The sequence below is a fragment of the Panthera onca genome, chromosome E2 (genome assembly GCF_046562875.1).
Source record: "Panthera onca isolate mPanOnc1 chromosome E2, mPanOnc1 haplotype 2, whole genome shotgun sequence".
Classification (NCBI taxonomy): domain Eukaryota; kingdom Metazoa; phylum Chordata; class Mammalia; order Carnivora; family Felidae; genus Panthera; species Panthera onca.
This window is the reverse complement of record NC_138353.1, coordinates 14,519,522-14,535,523: the sequence shown is the minus strand read 5'-3', so window position 1 is coordinate 14,535,523 and position 16,002 is coordinate 14,519,522. Positions and strand designations below refer to the sequence as shown.

The following is a 16,002-nucleotide window of genomic DNA, read 5'->3' as shown; positions in this document are numbered from 1 at the left end:
AGGAGTAGCTATATGTTCTCATTTAATTTTCCTGGTCCGAGCATCGCATTTATAAAACACAACATTCGGCCTCCTTGCTGCTTCAAACACAGCTCTTCACCAGAATCTCTGCCATCACTCTAGGTGTGGCTCATCTCTACAGCCAGTGTGGGGCTTGAACCCACAACCTCGAGATCAAGAGTTGTGTGCTCCAGTGACCTAGCCAGACAGACACCCCACGTGGGGCTCCTTCAAGGCAGCTCCCAGGCTGGGCTGGAGACCCACAGGTCCGTGCTCCCACTCTCAGGCTGCCCAGAAAATCACAAATACTTAACAAAAGAGTTCCCAGACGTAGGTAACAACATATATTATTAGGGGAGGAACTAGAAATTGTAGTAATTTTGCTATAATCCTATGGAGGCACGTATAATCCTGCCCTCTGAGGCCCCAAATGACCTTACAGCAGAAGTTGAAAATCCTTCCTATTATCTGGGCACAGGAATGGCTATAAACAAAATTATAGTGTCTTGAACAGAAGTGCTCACGTGGGGAGATAAAAGCAAAACTTTGAGGTAGATTCCGGGTTGGCTCGTGCTCCCAAGACTGTACTTCCAGTGGCTGAAGCATCTTTGTCTCTGACTTGCTGCCACTATTTCCGGATCATTTGAGGACAGTGTCAATCATGCCACAGACTAAACAATTAAAGGAGCTCATATTAGGGGATTCACAGTTTTGTTTTTTGTTTTTTTGTTTTTTTACAGGACAAAAATAAAGAGAATGTTTTTTAAAGGAGATTTAAAAATTAAAAACACATTTTTAAGTTTATTTATACCGAGAGAGAGAGAGAGAGTGAGAGAGGACACGCACGAGCAGGGAAGGGGCAGAGAGAGAGCTTTGTACCGTCAGTGGTGTGGAGCCCAATGTGGGGCTCGAACTCACAAACAGTGAGGTCATGACCTGAGCCGAAACCAGAAGTCAGGTGCTTAACTGACTGAGCCACCCAGGCACCCCTACAGAAACAAATGTAAAAATGTTTATTTATGTTGAGAGAGAGGGAACAGGGGCAGGGGAGGGGCAAAGAGGGAGGGAGACAACGAATCCCAAGCAGGCTCCGTGCTGTCGGCACAGAGCCCGATGCAGGGCTCGATTTCACAAACCATGAGGTCACGAGCTGAGCCCAAACCTAGAGTCAGATGCCTAACCGACTGAGCCCCGCAGGCACCCCATGAGGAGACACTTTTTCAAGGGCGTATCTGGTGGGGGGTTTTCATGTGACCGCCCCAGACACTTGCTCTGTTTTCGGAGCCTTACCCCTCCGTAACCGAAGACTTTCTCGGGAGCCTCCTTCCGGTGCCAGGTTGTGACACAAACGCTTCATTTTCTTCATCCTTAGTCTAAGAATACCCGCACGGCTCCAAATGACCCGAAGCTACAGCTTTCTGGAATGCAGCTGGATGGCCTAAGACAGTTGTCTATACAGGACGCTTGTCCTGTTAGCCAGAAACATGAAGGTCGTCTTAATCTCCAGCTTCTCCTGGGCATGGCCTGGGTCTGTATCATCCCCTTTTGGGGGCCGTTCAACAAAAATGCCTCACACAGGGGCTTGGATAAATTGGTCATAGTTCATCTAAATGACAGGTGCTTGTCTGCAGCGATTACAAATCATGTAGAAAATACTCAAGGGCACGATACCGGGCTGTGAAATTTTATGTCGCATTAAAATTGCAGGAGGGTAATTCGTTTTTAATTATTTAGTTTTCAAATATTAAAACAAGTTTTTTTCTTACTGTAATTTTTTTTAACGTTGATTTTTGAGACAGAAGGAGACAGCGCGCGAGGTGGGGAGGGGCGGAGAGAGAGAGGGAGACACAGAATCCGAAGCAGGCTCCAGGCTCTGAGCTGTCAACACAGAGCCCGACGCGGGGCTCGAACTCACGGACCACGAGATCGTGACCCGAGCCGAAGTCGGATGCTTAACTGAGCCACCCAGGCACCCCTGTCCTTTTTTATTATATGCTGTTGTCTCTGTGCCTAATTTACAGATTTTTCTCGGAGGTATGCATACATAGGAAAAAATACAGCGTACGTGTTGGGTTTGGTATTCACTGTTTCAGGCATCCACGGTGGGGGGTGGGGGGAGCGGGTCTTGGAACATATTTCCTCGCAGATAAGTTGGGGGGCTACCGTCTTTTTAAAAATCAGGACATTCTCTTGTTTCAAAACTGGGTTGGGGGCGCCTGGGTGACTCGGTCGGTTAAGCGTCTGACTCTTGATTTTGGCTCAGGTCGGGATCCCACAGCTCAGGAGACTGAGTCCGGCATCTGCCTGTGCACTCACAGTGTGGAGCCTGCTGGGGATTCTCTCTCTCCCTCTCTCTCTGCTCCCCCCCCCCCCCAACAGATAAATAACCATTAAGAAAAAGAATAAGACCATTTAAAGACAACAGCAACAACAACAACAACAGCGTTTTCCCCTGGGGATGTTTCCCCTTTTCTCGTAGTCAATGCCCTGAGACCTACCCAGTCCAGGAGAGGTGGAGGCCTGTGTTGTTTTTCTTGCCGGAGATGTGGGAGGAAATGAGAACCTTTTAGCTAATTTTTTTATTAGCCAAGGGGATGAAAGAACATCCTTTTCTCTCTTTTCCGTCTACTCTTCCCTTTCCCTAGTGTGTTCTTGTCGGTCCCGTCTGGAGCTGGCTGTCGGCTGCCTTCTCCACGGAAGCGCTTCTCCTGCACGGGCCTCTGTGCGGGGCGGGGCTGGGCATCTCTCCAAAATCTGCTGAGCCCGGAGCTCAGATGTGAGTGGACGGTCACCATCACCACCAGGGGAGCTGAGAACCTTCCCGTTGGCATGAATTCCCTGAACCCGTGTGTGAGTCTAGGAGCCCCGGGTTCTTTCGTTCCTTCTCTCGCGGATCTCAAAGGCCTGTACCTGCCACCCCCACCCCCTGCCAGCCCCCATCTAATCCTGCATCGGTGATAAAGCAGAGGAGAGAAAAAAAAAATGGAGAGAGGGTTTAGGATACACCTGTGAGGCACCCAAGGGGCCAGAAATATGGCCAGGTTCATGCTTTTGCCAATGTCAGCATCGGGGTGTGAGCCCACGCAATCGGACTCTAGAGGCCGTGCCCTTGACCCCTCTGCTCTACTCTGTGCCCCTGACTTGACTGCTTTGTCCTCTCGAGGGCTGACGCCACCCGAGGACGGCATGCTACGGAGGGCCGTGCAGAGAGCAGTCAGACAGACCCGGGACGACTTCACATTCACTTCTAGTCCCTCCTGAGCAATCAATTCACGTGACCCAGGGAGTGACAAAGCTGTGGACGAGCCAGGGGCATCAAATTCTCACCATCCTTGTTGTTGGGCAGCCAGGACCTCCTTCTCCAGCTTGGCCCCTCACTAGGGGGCAGATACGCCTCTCCAGTGCACGTGGCCCCCGGGGTCCCTCGGCAGCCCTGGTGAAGGAAGATTCCCGGCAGGTTTCTGAAATCTGAGGAAATTCAAGGAAACGCCACGAACCTTTAGATGTCCACCTGCACTGTCGGAGCAGGAAACTGTGACGTGCAAATTGAACTTACGGGAGCGACTGTTCAAATGCTTTTAACGCAGGGGCACCCGGGTGGTTTGGCCGGTTGAGCGTACAACCCTTGATTTCAGCTCAGGTCATGATCTAAAGGTTCACGAGTTTGAGCCCCGAGTCGGGCTCTGCGCTGACAGCTTGGAGCTTGCTTAGGATTCTCTCTCTCCCTCTCTCTCTGCCCCTCTGCAACTCGTTCTCTCTCTCTCACTCTCAAAATAAATACATTTTAAAAATGCATGTAACGTTAAGATCTACACATTACCCATTAAAAAAAAAATAGGCTGGGGCGCCTGGGTGGCTCAGTCAGTTGAGCGTCCGACTTCGGCTCGGGTCATTATCTCACGGTTCGTGGGTTCGAGCCCTGCGTCGGGCTCTGTGCTGACAGCTCGGACCCTGGAGCCTGTTTCGGATTCTGTGTCTCCCTCTCTCTCTGCCCCTCCCCCACTTGCACTCTGTCTCTCTCTGTCCCAAAAATAAATAAATATTAAAAAAAAAAAAAGATCTACACATTACCTGATGATTCAGCTAGGTTAGCAAAGCCTGCTGCTACCCTAAGGCTGAGACAGGCATGGAACGAGTAAGTTCGACATAAACAATTCAGACAGTGCGATGTTCTCAATCAGCGTGTAAATATTTTTCCTGAAGCAAAGAGCTCACCTTCCAAAAGAACCATTCCAAAGGGTTCCAAAGGGAAATCCTACTAAGTCCTCCCAAAAGGACTTTGTCTCTCTCTGTCCATCAGGTTTTGCTGGTAATGTACATCACCACAAGCTCAATTGTTTAGGCCGGTTTACGAAGTTTAGGGCCCACTTGCCCTGGGCCCGCTGTGGCTCCGAGCTGTCAGCACAGAGCTCGACGCGGGGCTCAAACCCACGAACCTCGAGGTCATGACCTGAGCCGAAGTCGGTCGCTCAACCGACTGAGCCACCCGGGTGCCCCCAAACTTCTGTTCAGAAGTGACATTCATTATTAGTGCTCACACTTCACTGGTCAAATTAAGTCAAACTGGCCAAGCCTGAGGTCAGTGGATGGCAAGTCTATTCCTCTCTTGGGACCCATAATATAACTTGCCTCCCCAATGCATTTTAAGCTGTTTCAGAGCATTAAAAAATTAATGGAACATCTAAATTCTTTGTATGAAGGGAGGACAAGAATTTTTTTCTTAAATTTTTTTTTTAATGTTTATTGATTTTTGAGAGAGACAGAGAGAGAGAGAGACAGAGCATGAGTGGGGGAAGGGCAGGGAGAGAGGGAGACACAGAATCCGAAGCAGGCTCTAGGCTCTGAGCCGTCAGCACAGAGCCCAATGCGGGGCTTGAACTCACAGACCGCGAGATCATGACCTGAGCTGAAGTCAGACACTCAACCCACTGAGCCACCCAGGCACCCGCCAAAAATAAAATCTTAAAAAAAAAAAAGTTAAATAAAAACACATCCTTCCCATATTTCATGTTCCTGAAAACACTAACACATAATATATGTGATACATGCTTTGTTGTATTTTTATTTTACCTGTCGTCTTAAATACCTTGAAAACATCAAATTAATCTTCCATGAAGCAATTATCTTTGTTGACTATGACACGAAGAGATTACAAATACTGAAATTTCAGAGGTTTCTCAAAAGTCTTCCAGTCCTCATTTTCCAGATAAAAGTTTAGAAAGTTGGGGCTTGTAGTCACTTCTTTCCTCATCTTGGTTAATATCACATGGCAAGTTGTTGAGTCAAGTTTTAGTCTCACAAAGCCAAGCTGCTTTGCAGGGAGGCAAACAGGAAAGATACTTCCTGCAATGCAAAGAATCTGCATCACTCAGGATTTTTCTGAAAACAGGCTTCAAAAGACCCACGAGCATTCTACTGTTTTCTGTCGTTTCTGATTTTACTCTTCTTCAGTTGTGTAAAAATTGTTCTCCCTTAATCGAAAATATCCCCCCCACCCCCACCCGCCCAATAAAAACGTTCTAGTTGTAGGACTGGCAAGCAACTATCTTTTTCTTTTTCTTTTTAAAATAAGTTCTATCTCCAACATGGGGCTTGAACTCATGACCCCAAGATCAAGAGTTGGGTGCTCAACTGACTGAGCCGGCCAGGAGCCCCTGGCAAAAGCTGGGGGCACCTGGGTGGCTCAGTGCGTTGGGCGACCCACTTCCGCTGGGGTCATGATCTGCAGTCTGTGGGGTCAAGCCCCGCGTGGGGCTCTGTGCTGACAGCTTGGAGCCTGGAGTCTGCTTCGGATTCTGTCTCCCTCTCTCTCTGCCCCTCCCCCACTCACGCTCTGTCTTTCTCTCAAAAATAAACAAACATTGGGGCGCCTGGGTGGCGCAGTCGGTTAAGCCTCCGACTTCAGCCAGGTCACGATCTCGCGGTCCGTGAGTTCGAGCCCCGCGTCAGGCTCTGGGCTGATGGCTCGGAGCCTGGAGCCTGTTTCCGATTGTGTGTCTCCCTCTCTCTCTGCCCCTCCCCCGTTCATGCTCTGTCTCTCTCTGTCCCCCCCCAAAAAAAAAAAAAAAAAACAACAAAAAAAAACATTTAAAAAAAGAGAGAGAGATGGTCTTGAATCTAAAAGAAAATGGCAAGGTTCCCGGAAGGTAGCTTCCTTCCCTGATGATGTAAAGGGCCTCGCATGTGACTATTCCCTATCTTTGAGCCTATCACAGCCGAGTTCTGCAGCCAGAAACTAAGCCACAGATGCAAAGAGACCTTCGATAAATGTAAAATAATCCAGATACATGCTGGGAAAACGCGTTCGCCAGCTGGCATCCTGGGCTGCTTCCTTTCTCTGCACACACCCAGGAACACTCAGCGGGGTTGGTCAAACCCTCTTAAATGGGTGACGCGGGTGTTGGGCGTCTTTTCCCCAAACAGAAGCTGCGCTTGCCTGGGGGTCTCCCGAGAGGGCAGCAGAGCAAGACCGGGACCTCTGCCTGCAGGACGTCGCAGTCATCCTTTGCTGCATTTGTCCGCGGGACACTGTTGTCCGCGGGCAGCTGGGGCACCTCAGGCCGCTGGGTCCGCTGGGCAGCTCCCGGGAAGACCAGAAAAACGCCACAGCGCCATGGTGCGTGGGAACACGTTAGCGCGTGCCTGTGCGCCTGCGCGCGCGTGCGTGTTTAACCCTTGCGCCCTCCTGGAGACCATGCCTGGGAGACGAATCCGCACGTGGATGACATTCCAGCCAGGCTCTAGTTGTCCCCAGCCCCCAAGGAAGGACAAAAGTCGCTTCGTATTTTAAAACCTAGCCAAGTTAATTCTTTGTAAGACATACCTACACGATGGGATCTCAGTCCCTAGCTTGGTTTAGAAAGCTCTGTAACTTTCCATGCTGGAAACCTAAAAGTGTCCCTCCATGGCTACTGTTGTGACATGCTCTCCCCCTCTTCCCGTTCTCCCCCTGCTTTTCTCTTTCCCTTCCACCCTCTTTCCCTGATCCTTCCTCTCCTCCCCTAGCATCCCCTCCTCCAACCTCCTCCACCTCCTCCTCTCCCTCTTTGCCCCTCTCCTCATCCTCTCTCCTTCTCCCAGCCTCCCTCCTTTCTTTTTTCTATCTCCTCCTCCCCTTGCCCTCCCTCTTAACTCTAAATCTCTAGCAGATTTCTCTGCCTACCCTCCTGTTGTAACCCCCCCCCCCCCCCCAAAGTTCCAGCCCCGGCTGCTTCTAGGGGATCTGTCTTCCAGGCCCATTTGTAATGCCACCCCTCTGCTTGGTCTGTTCGGACCCTGTGTTCTCTTGTATTAATGTATTTGCTTATCTACCCAATGCAAATGATCTTACTATAATTATATCAGGCACTTATACACATATGCTTTGTTGACATCTGAGAAGGCTGAGTCCTTTTCCCTCGTTCTTCTTCCAGATGGTCTTAACTGTTCCTGGCCTTTCATACTGTGTGTGAATTTTTGAGTCAGTTTGAGAATTTCCATAAAAATCCTATTGGGATTTTGTTTAGAAATGCATATTCTTGGATGAATTTAGCGGGAGAACTGGCATCTTTAAAACAGATTCTTCTCCTCCCCTAATGTGCTATGTGTGTCCACTTATTCAGGTCTTCTATTACATGAGTTTTATAATTTTCTTTATCATTGTTTTGCAGACATAGGTAGGAACACTCTAAATAAAAATATCCTGATAAATTCAGGGTGTAGTTTGCTTGGGAAGGTCAGTAAGTGGGAGGCAATGGGGAGCGACCCTTCTTTTTGATATTTGGGTTATTTCCAGTTTTGGGCCATTATGAATGATATTTGTATGAACATGTTAAAAATTCCCTAGGGACATCTATCTAAGGATGGAATTTGGGGGTCAAAAGGAATACATACCTTCAACTTTACTAGCTGATGTCAAAGTTTTCTAAAGTAGTTGTATCCACTTACACCCCCTCTAGAGTGTTTCATTTCTTCACGTGCCAACAATTTGTTTCCTGAGTTTAATTTTTTTCTAGTTGTGGGGTGTAATATTATGTCGTTGCATTTTAACTTCTATTTCAAGGATTACTAAGGTTGAACAGTGTTTTTTGATATACTTTTTTTGTGAAATGTTTGCTTCAGTCTTTTCTCAATTTTTGTGGGGTCGTCTGACTTTATTATTGATTTGTAGGAGTTATAAAAAAATATCCTACACACGAATCCTTTTTTGGCACCCCGCAAGTTTTGATATGTAGAATTTTTGTAGTTTGATTAAAACTATTTTCTAATTTCAATGTATGTTTCTTCCCTAACTCATGCATTATTTATACATTTGGGGGGAGAGAGTATGCTCTAAAACTTTAGACTCTAGGGGGGCCTGAGTGGCTCAGTTGGTTAAGCGTCCGACTTTGGCTCAGATCACAATCTCCTAGTTCTTGAGATGGTGAGTTTGAGCCCCGCGTCGGGCTTTCTGCTGACAGCACAGAGCCTGGAGCCTGCTTCAGATCCTGTGTCTCCCTCTCTCTTTGCCCCTGCCCCACTTGTGTTCTCTCTCTTTCTCTCTCTCTCTCTCATAAATAAATAAATAAATAAATAAACATTAAAAAAATAAAAATTTAGACTCTAAATCATTTTGTTACTTTGAAATTTGTTGATATATGCTTTATAGCATATAGCATATAGCATATATATGCTTTATAGCATATAGCAAAGCATATATATGCTTTATAGCATATAGCATATGCTATATAGCATATAGCATATGCTATATAGCATATAGCATATGCTATATAGCATATAGCATATGGCCAATTTTTGTGACTATTCTGTGTACGTCTGAAAATAATACATATTCTATCTTCTCTCTGTAGACTGGTTGGATAGAACAGTATTCTGTGTAACTTTCTTAGGCCAATTTCCTTAGTTGTTTTGCTTAATCATTTTATATTTTTACATGTTTGAGCTATCAATTTATAAGAGAGATGTGTTAAAATTGTTCACAGTGACGGTGGATTTGTCCATTTCTCTCTGTATTTGTGTCCTGGGAAAATATGAAGACGTTTAGCAACTAATGTGCCTGGATTGCTGTGCTTTGTCAATGGTGGCACTGTATTACTGGGAACCCCTGCGGAATATACTGTTACTTTATTTCCAGGCGTTTCAAGCTTCAAGAAAGAAGCTGTGATAATTCACAAAAGCACCCATTAAAAAAAAAACAAACAAAAACCCAGACATTTCATTTGTGTTAACCCCACTTCCCTGTGGGGGTTAGTCAGCTGGAAGAAGCAAGAAAAATGGAGGAGACTGGATAGCATATAGGCTCACTATGGTAGAAGCCAGTCACCATTAAGTCCAGAAACCATGAGATCCTTGGGATTTGAGGAAGTCTAAGACGGCCGTGTTCTAGCCATACCAAGTGAAGTGTGAGACGTGAGCAAACACATCCATGTGGAAGCCCAGCCTGGTGTATCCTTCCGAAAACTTGAGTCCCCACTGTGATCTGATAAAAACCACGCGGTGCACGACCCATGGCTGTATTACACCTGCAAAACTGGACGAGGGAATCATAAATTACTGTTTGAAGCCAATACATTTTGGAACGCTTTGCTGTTTTGTTATCTGGAACAAGAGCAAGACAGGAGTCTGGTCACTGTCATCCATGTGTATGAATTGCTTGTTCTAACAAATGCTATCCTCCTTGGTCTAAAACCCTGACAATTCATTTCCAGACTTGTGTCTGCCCACAGAAACTGGAAAAGTCTCGCAAATAAATCTTTGCCTACGGGAAGGAAAAGGCATTCTTTGAGGGCAACTCTTCACCCGACGTTCCTCAAATTACAAAGTAACCCTCCCTTCCCCCACAGCCACCATTACAATTCTGCGGCAGTTGACAGATACCCGACATCTTTGGTTTAGCTGTCTGAAATTGGGAAAGGATTTTGGCCATGTAGTAAGTACTATGTAAGGATATTGTTACAAATGTCTTTTAAGATGTGACCCTGTCACTCACTCCTTTGTGTCTGATCTGGGTGGTGGGTGTGACCGTTGCTACTTTTAGGTCCTCTGAGCTGATAAAGCAAGGAAATATCACACTGGCGTGTGATGCGAGGGTGTGACATGCTTCGATGTGCATTTGAAAGAAAACCTCTTACTACATCCTGGAGAATGGGGTGTTGGGGGGCAGGGCACTGAGTCCTGGCTCCCACCACTGGGAGACGTTGAGAACTGGGTCTAGGATCTGACAGAGATGGGGAAAAGGCCACGCCTGACCTACCTGGAGGGAAGGGGACTGGTTCCCTGAGCAAGCGGGACTTTGACTTTGGAGATTTAGTGATTCTTGGCGATAGTCACGATGAGATCAGAAGTCAAGATGCACAAGCCTCAAGATCAGATGAGAGGCTGATAACAATGACTAGCATTGCAATTAAGGCGGGAAATGTTGGACCCGCATCGGCTGGATTCAGAACCTGATTCTGCCACTTGTTAGCTCAGGGGTAGGAACCAGTTCCTTGAGACTTCTGTCCCTTATGGTCGTCATCTGTAAAACCAGTGCCAGACCTGCATTACAGGGTTTCTGTGGAGATTAAAGGAAATAATATACGAAAGCACCTTAGAACCATATCTGGCATGAAGTAAATACCCAATGGGTGTTAACTCTTGTCATGGAGCTGCAGGCATAGTTCCAACTTGAAAAGGTATTATCTTTGTCTCAAGTGGATCAGGTTCTCACACAGTGAGAATGGGGGGGGGGGGTGGGGTGGGGGAGGCAGGTTCTTTTAATCCAAATAGTGTCTGAGCTGATCAGGCTCAGTCTTTGGTTGCTTTGAGAGCTGATTGGTACACCCCTTCCCCTAGGGTGTATCCCTCTGGGGCTCCGACTTTAGCTGAAGGTGTTAACCAGATCCCCTCCCCTTGGCCGGCACTAAGCTCCCATTGTTGTATCTTCCGTAGCCCTTCTGCTCTGAGGCTGCTAAAGAATTAGAGACGAATACACAGTCTGCATTTAAATGTCCCCAATTGTCAGCACCTGGGTGGCTCGGTTGGTTGAGCTTCCGACTTTGGCCCAGGTCATGACCTCGAGGTCTGTGCGTTTGAGCCCCTCGTCGGGCTCTGTGCTGACAGCTGGAAGCCTGGAGCCTGTTTTGGATTCTGTGTCTCCCTCTCTCTCTGCCCCTCCCCCACTCACGCTCTGTCTCTCTCTGTTAAAAATAAATAAACATTAAACAAAATTTTTTAATGTCTCCAATCATCCAAAAGCATGTCCTTTATAGCAGTTTTATTTTTAACAAAAATTTAAAGTTTATTTATTTTAAGAGAGAGAGAGAGAGCGAGGGAGCGAGTGCTTGAACATGAGCAGGGGAGTGGCAGAGATCAAGGGAGAGAGAGGGAATCCCAACCAGGCTCCACGCTGTCGGCACATGGAGCCTATTCGGGGCTGGATTCCACGAAGCATGAGATCATGACCTGAGCTGAAACCCGGAGTCAGATGCTTAACTGAGCCACCCAGGAGCCCCCCTTTTATAGCAGTTTTAAAACCCAGAATCCAATCAAGTGCCGGGCATTCCGTAGGGTTGCTCTCTTTAGTCTCTTTTAATCTAGAACATTCTCCCTGCCTTGTTAATGTCATTTTGGGAAGTTTCCAGGACAGTTGTCATGGGAAAGGCTCCAAGCACAGGAATGAGCTTGGTGTGACTAGGAACTGAAAGGAAGCCAGTATATCAGGCTTTATCTGCATCCCGTTATAACCTCAGGCTCACCTTTACAGCACCGTTACTGCTTTACTGAGGCGACCAGGGCCGCACAGATTTCCTGCTGGCTTCAAGTGGGTGTGAGCCCACAGCCCTTTCCTCAGGACCTTTCTCTGCCTGCCACTGGGCGTCTTTGACTTTTGGCCCAACACCCCCGCGAAGCCCTCTCAGCACCCATACACTCGCAAACCCTCACTGCAGGGAAATTAATGCCAAGAGGGTGGCTTTTTTTTTTTTAAGTTTATTTATTTATTTTTGAGAGAGAGAGAGAGAGAGAGAGAGAGAGAGAGAGAGAACATGTGGGGGAGGGGCAGAGAGAGAGGGAGAGAGAGAATCCCAGGCAGGCTCCAAGCTGTCAGTGCAGAGCCCTAGGTGGGGCTCGAACCCACAGACTGTGAGATCATGACCTGAGCTGACAGACTTAGCTGACATGCTTAACGGACTGAGCCACCCAGGCACCCCAAGAGGGTGGCTTCTTAACATGAGGGATGAGAGAAGATGAAAAAATACTTTCTTTTCTTTCCTAGGCAGAGAGTATGAAGAAACACTGCACAGCTAAGAGGGAAGGGTGGAAACCAAGCGGATGCTGGAAAAATCCTAAAAGGCAGCTGGACCCTTATTATGGGAAATTTTATTGCTCTGGTCACAATAAAGACCCATTGCTAGTGGTAAGTGGGGTAGTGAAAACCCATGACATAGCATCACATTAGTAAGCATTTTTTTTTTTCTTTTAATGTTTAGTTTTGAAAGAGAGCACGAGCGCTAGAGGAACAGAGAGCGAAGAGGACAGAGGATCTGAAGCAGACTCCGCCCTGACATCAGAGAGCTCGATGCGGGGCTTGAACTCACAAACCCTCAAGATTGTGACCTGAGCCAAAGTTGAACGCTCAACCGAGTGAGCCACCCAGATGCCCCCTAAGCATTCTTATCTGTGTTTATTGACTCAAATCAATAACCTTGCTTTATGCTAAGGGGAAATAGAAAAAGAAGAGCACACTAAACCCAAAGCTAGCAGAAGGAAGGAGACAAGATTAGAGCAGAGATCAATGAAATAGAGACAACAAAAAAGAATAGCGTCAATGAAACCAAAAGTTCGTTCTTTAATAAGATTGACAGGGGCAGCTGTGTGGCTCAGGCAGTTGAGCGTCTTACTTCGGCTCAGGTCATGATCTCACGGTTTGTGAGTTCCAGCCCCACATTGGGTTCGCAGCTGTCAGCGTGGAACCTATTTAGGATCCTCTGTCCCCCTCTCTCTCTGCTCCTCCCCCTGCATGCTCTCTCTCTCTCTCTCTCTCTCTCTCAAAAATAAGTAAACATTTTTAAAAAATTGACAAAATTGACCAACTGTTGGCTGGACCGACTCTGAATAAAGACTCAAATTTCTAAGATCAGAAATAAAAATGGTGACATTACTACCAGCTTTAACAAAATAAGTAAGGTTATACCAGAATATTATAAACAATTATATGGCTATATTAGATAAGCCAGGGGAAATGTATAATTCCTAGAAATGTACAAATTACCAAAACAGACTCAAGAAGAAATATAAAATATGAATAAACCCATAAAAGTAAAGAGATTGAATCAGTCATCTCCCAACAAGGAAAAACCCTAGACCAGATGGCTTTGTTGCTGAATTCTACAAAACATTTTTTCAGGCCATGACCCTGCTACCAAAGCCAGATAAAGATATCACAAAAAAGGAAAGGTATAGATCAGTATCCCCATGTGTTCTTTCTTTCTTTCTTTCTTTCTTTCTTTCTTTCTTTCTTCTTTCAAGATTTTTGTCATAGACTCTGGGTCTAAAGTTCTTTCTTGTCCAGCAAAAAAGCAGACGCAGGATTAAAATGTGAGAGATGGCTAATGTCTGGGAAAAGATAAGAGCCCCGAATAAGGATCCTTGCTCTGTATTTATTAAGATCAGAAGGCTTACAAACGTGATGGACGTGCACAAAGAGACAATGGATCTGTGAACATAAACTCATTGGCATGAGGGAAAGGGGGTTTGAAGATATATGGTGTTAGGGGTTTGGGTCAATATAAACCAAAATCCTGGCACTGGGTAGATGGATGTTAATGGCCATGTCTGTTTATCTTAGCCAGCCTAGGGGATAAGACAGATAGAGCATGTAACCTCAGGATTAACAAGGCACCTTTCTTTTGCTAATTAGCTCCACTCTGGGCAGCTTCACCCGCATTGGTCTATAGCCCTATTTGCCTGTTTATCTAATTTGGTCCTTCCTTCCTTCCTGTGAAAACAGCTTTCTACTATAGTACTAAGTTAGGGGGTGTATGTGCCCTGAATACCTAATCTTATTTACCTCATATACCTTTGTGCTGGGGCCTTTGCCCCACCCTCTCTATCCTGGAGGCCTTTGTACCCCCTCCATCTTGGGGGCCTTTGCCCTCCCCCACCCCCACCCCCACCTATTTATCTATACTTGTTTACCCAAACTTGGGTATGAGCATTCTATGGCTTTGTGATTCTTTATGCCTTGTTAACCCATCAGTGCAGGCTCAGGGAATTCCTAAGCTTAATTCCCCACAGATTTTATCTTTTAAGTAATCCCTATACCCAACAGGGCTTGAACTCACAACCCCAAGATCAAGAGTTGCAGGCTTTACTGACTGAGCCAGCCACGAGTCCCCCATGCCCATGTATTTTTTCTACATGCTTGGGAAAGAGTAAATATAATGGGTGAAGATCTAGCTATCCTCTCCCGTGGTGTGACTCATCTGTAATTTTTACAGGATTACAAATGACCTCTATTAAACCAAATTCGCTCCAAATTATGGAAAGAACACAATTTCAGAAAACATTAAAAATTAAATTAAATCTAGGGGTGCCTGGGTGGCTCAGTCAGTTGGGTGTCTGACTTTGGCTCAGGTCATGATCTCACAGTTCGTGAGTTTGAGCCCCACGTCAGGCTCTGTGCTGACAGCTCAGAGCCTGGAGCCTGCTTTGGATTCTGTCTCCATATCTCTCTGCCCCTCCCTGCTCTCATTGTCTCTCTCTCACTCTCTCAAAAATAAAATAAAATAATTTTTAAATGAAATTATATCTAGGGGCACCTGGCTGGCTTAGTCAGAAGAGCTGCAACTCTTGATCTTCGGGTTGTGAGTTCAAGCCCTATATTGGATGTAGAGATTACTTAAATAAATAAAATTTTAAAATCAAATTAGGGGCACCTGGGTGGCTTCGTCGGTTAAGTGCCTGACTTCGGGCTGACCATGGGCTGGGTCCTCTGCAGAGCTTTGAGGATCTCTGGGGAGAGAAGGAGTTATCAGAACCCATGCAAATCAACCCATCAAGTTTATAATGAAGAACAAGAATGTTGGCAGCATAAAACAGAGGTCCTGACCTGGCCCGGGGGGGTCAGAGAGGGTTTTATGAGAAAGTAGTGAACGGGGTCAGGGGAGCTGATGCTCAAAGCAGATGGAACACGAAGAGAACATCTTGAGGGAGGGACGTGAACTTCAAACTCTTTCCAGCCCCAACTCGACCTAGCCTATCAGGTGAACCCCTGGCACCTGTGTAGCCCTGTCAAATTGAGGTTACTTTGTCTCTCACTTCTCAAGTACCTCATGGTAAGAGCGTGGACTGGTGTCTTCTTGATCTCCAGAGGCCCCTTAAATGGTGTTCTACTTCCCGGAATAAAGTCCAAACTCCTTCACCGTGACCTGGCCTTGGTCTGCCTCTCCAGCTTCATCTTCTCCCATGACCCCTGTCTCCACAGCGCCCTTCTGCCCGCCCCCCCCAACCCAGACATCAACAGGTTTTCCATGTGTCTGAGCCTTCGAGTTTGCTGTTCCATTTGCTTAGAATGCTCTTCCTTATCCTTCAGTAAAAAAGACACTTCATCAGAGCTGTCTTGCTTGGGTCGCCAATCTAATGTGCTCTAACCAGTGCCGCTGGTGGCCTCCATAATACCAGTACCTATCACGACCAGAAACTATTTATTGGTTTGTTTGCTCATTTATTTTCTGCTTCCCTCCCTAGGGTGCCAGTGCTTTGAGGGCAGGACAAGCTCTATTTCTCCAAATCCTGATTTTTCTATTCACGAGAACAAGACACGGCAGAGTAGTCACTTGAATAACTATTAGGTAAACAAATAAAGAAGGGGCAGGATTTTATTTTTTATTTTTTGAAAGCTTATTTTACTTATTTTGAGACAGAGAGAGAGAGAGAGAGAGAGCACAGGAGGGTCAGAGAGATAGGATCCAAGCAGGCTCTGCGCTGTCAGCATGGAGCCTGATATGGGGCTTCAACTCACAAACTGTGAGACCATGACCTGAG

General features: G+C 46.5%; 1 long non-coding RNA gene across 1 annotated transcript in view; it reads right to left on the bottom strand.

Moving 5' to 3' along the window:
• Positions 1-9,069: 9,069 nt before the first annotated feature.
• LOC132690550 (uncharacterized) overlaps positions 9,070-16,002 on the bottom strand; it is a 28,402-nt gene continuing 21,469 nt past the window's right edge. The window contains exons 2-3 of the long non-coding RNA XR_013552356.2: positions 10,232-10,531; positions 9,070-9,508 (exon numbers count right to left, since the gene is read on the bottom strand). This is a non-coding gene — a long non-coding RNA (uncharacterized LOC132690550). The remainder of the gene's footprint in view (positions 9,509-10,231; positions 10,532-16,002) is intronic.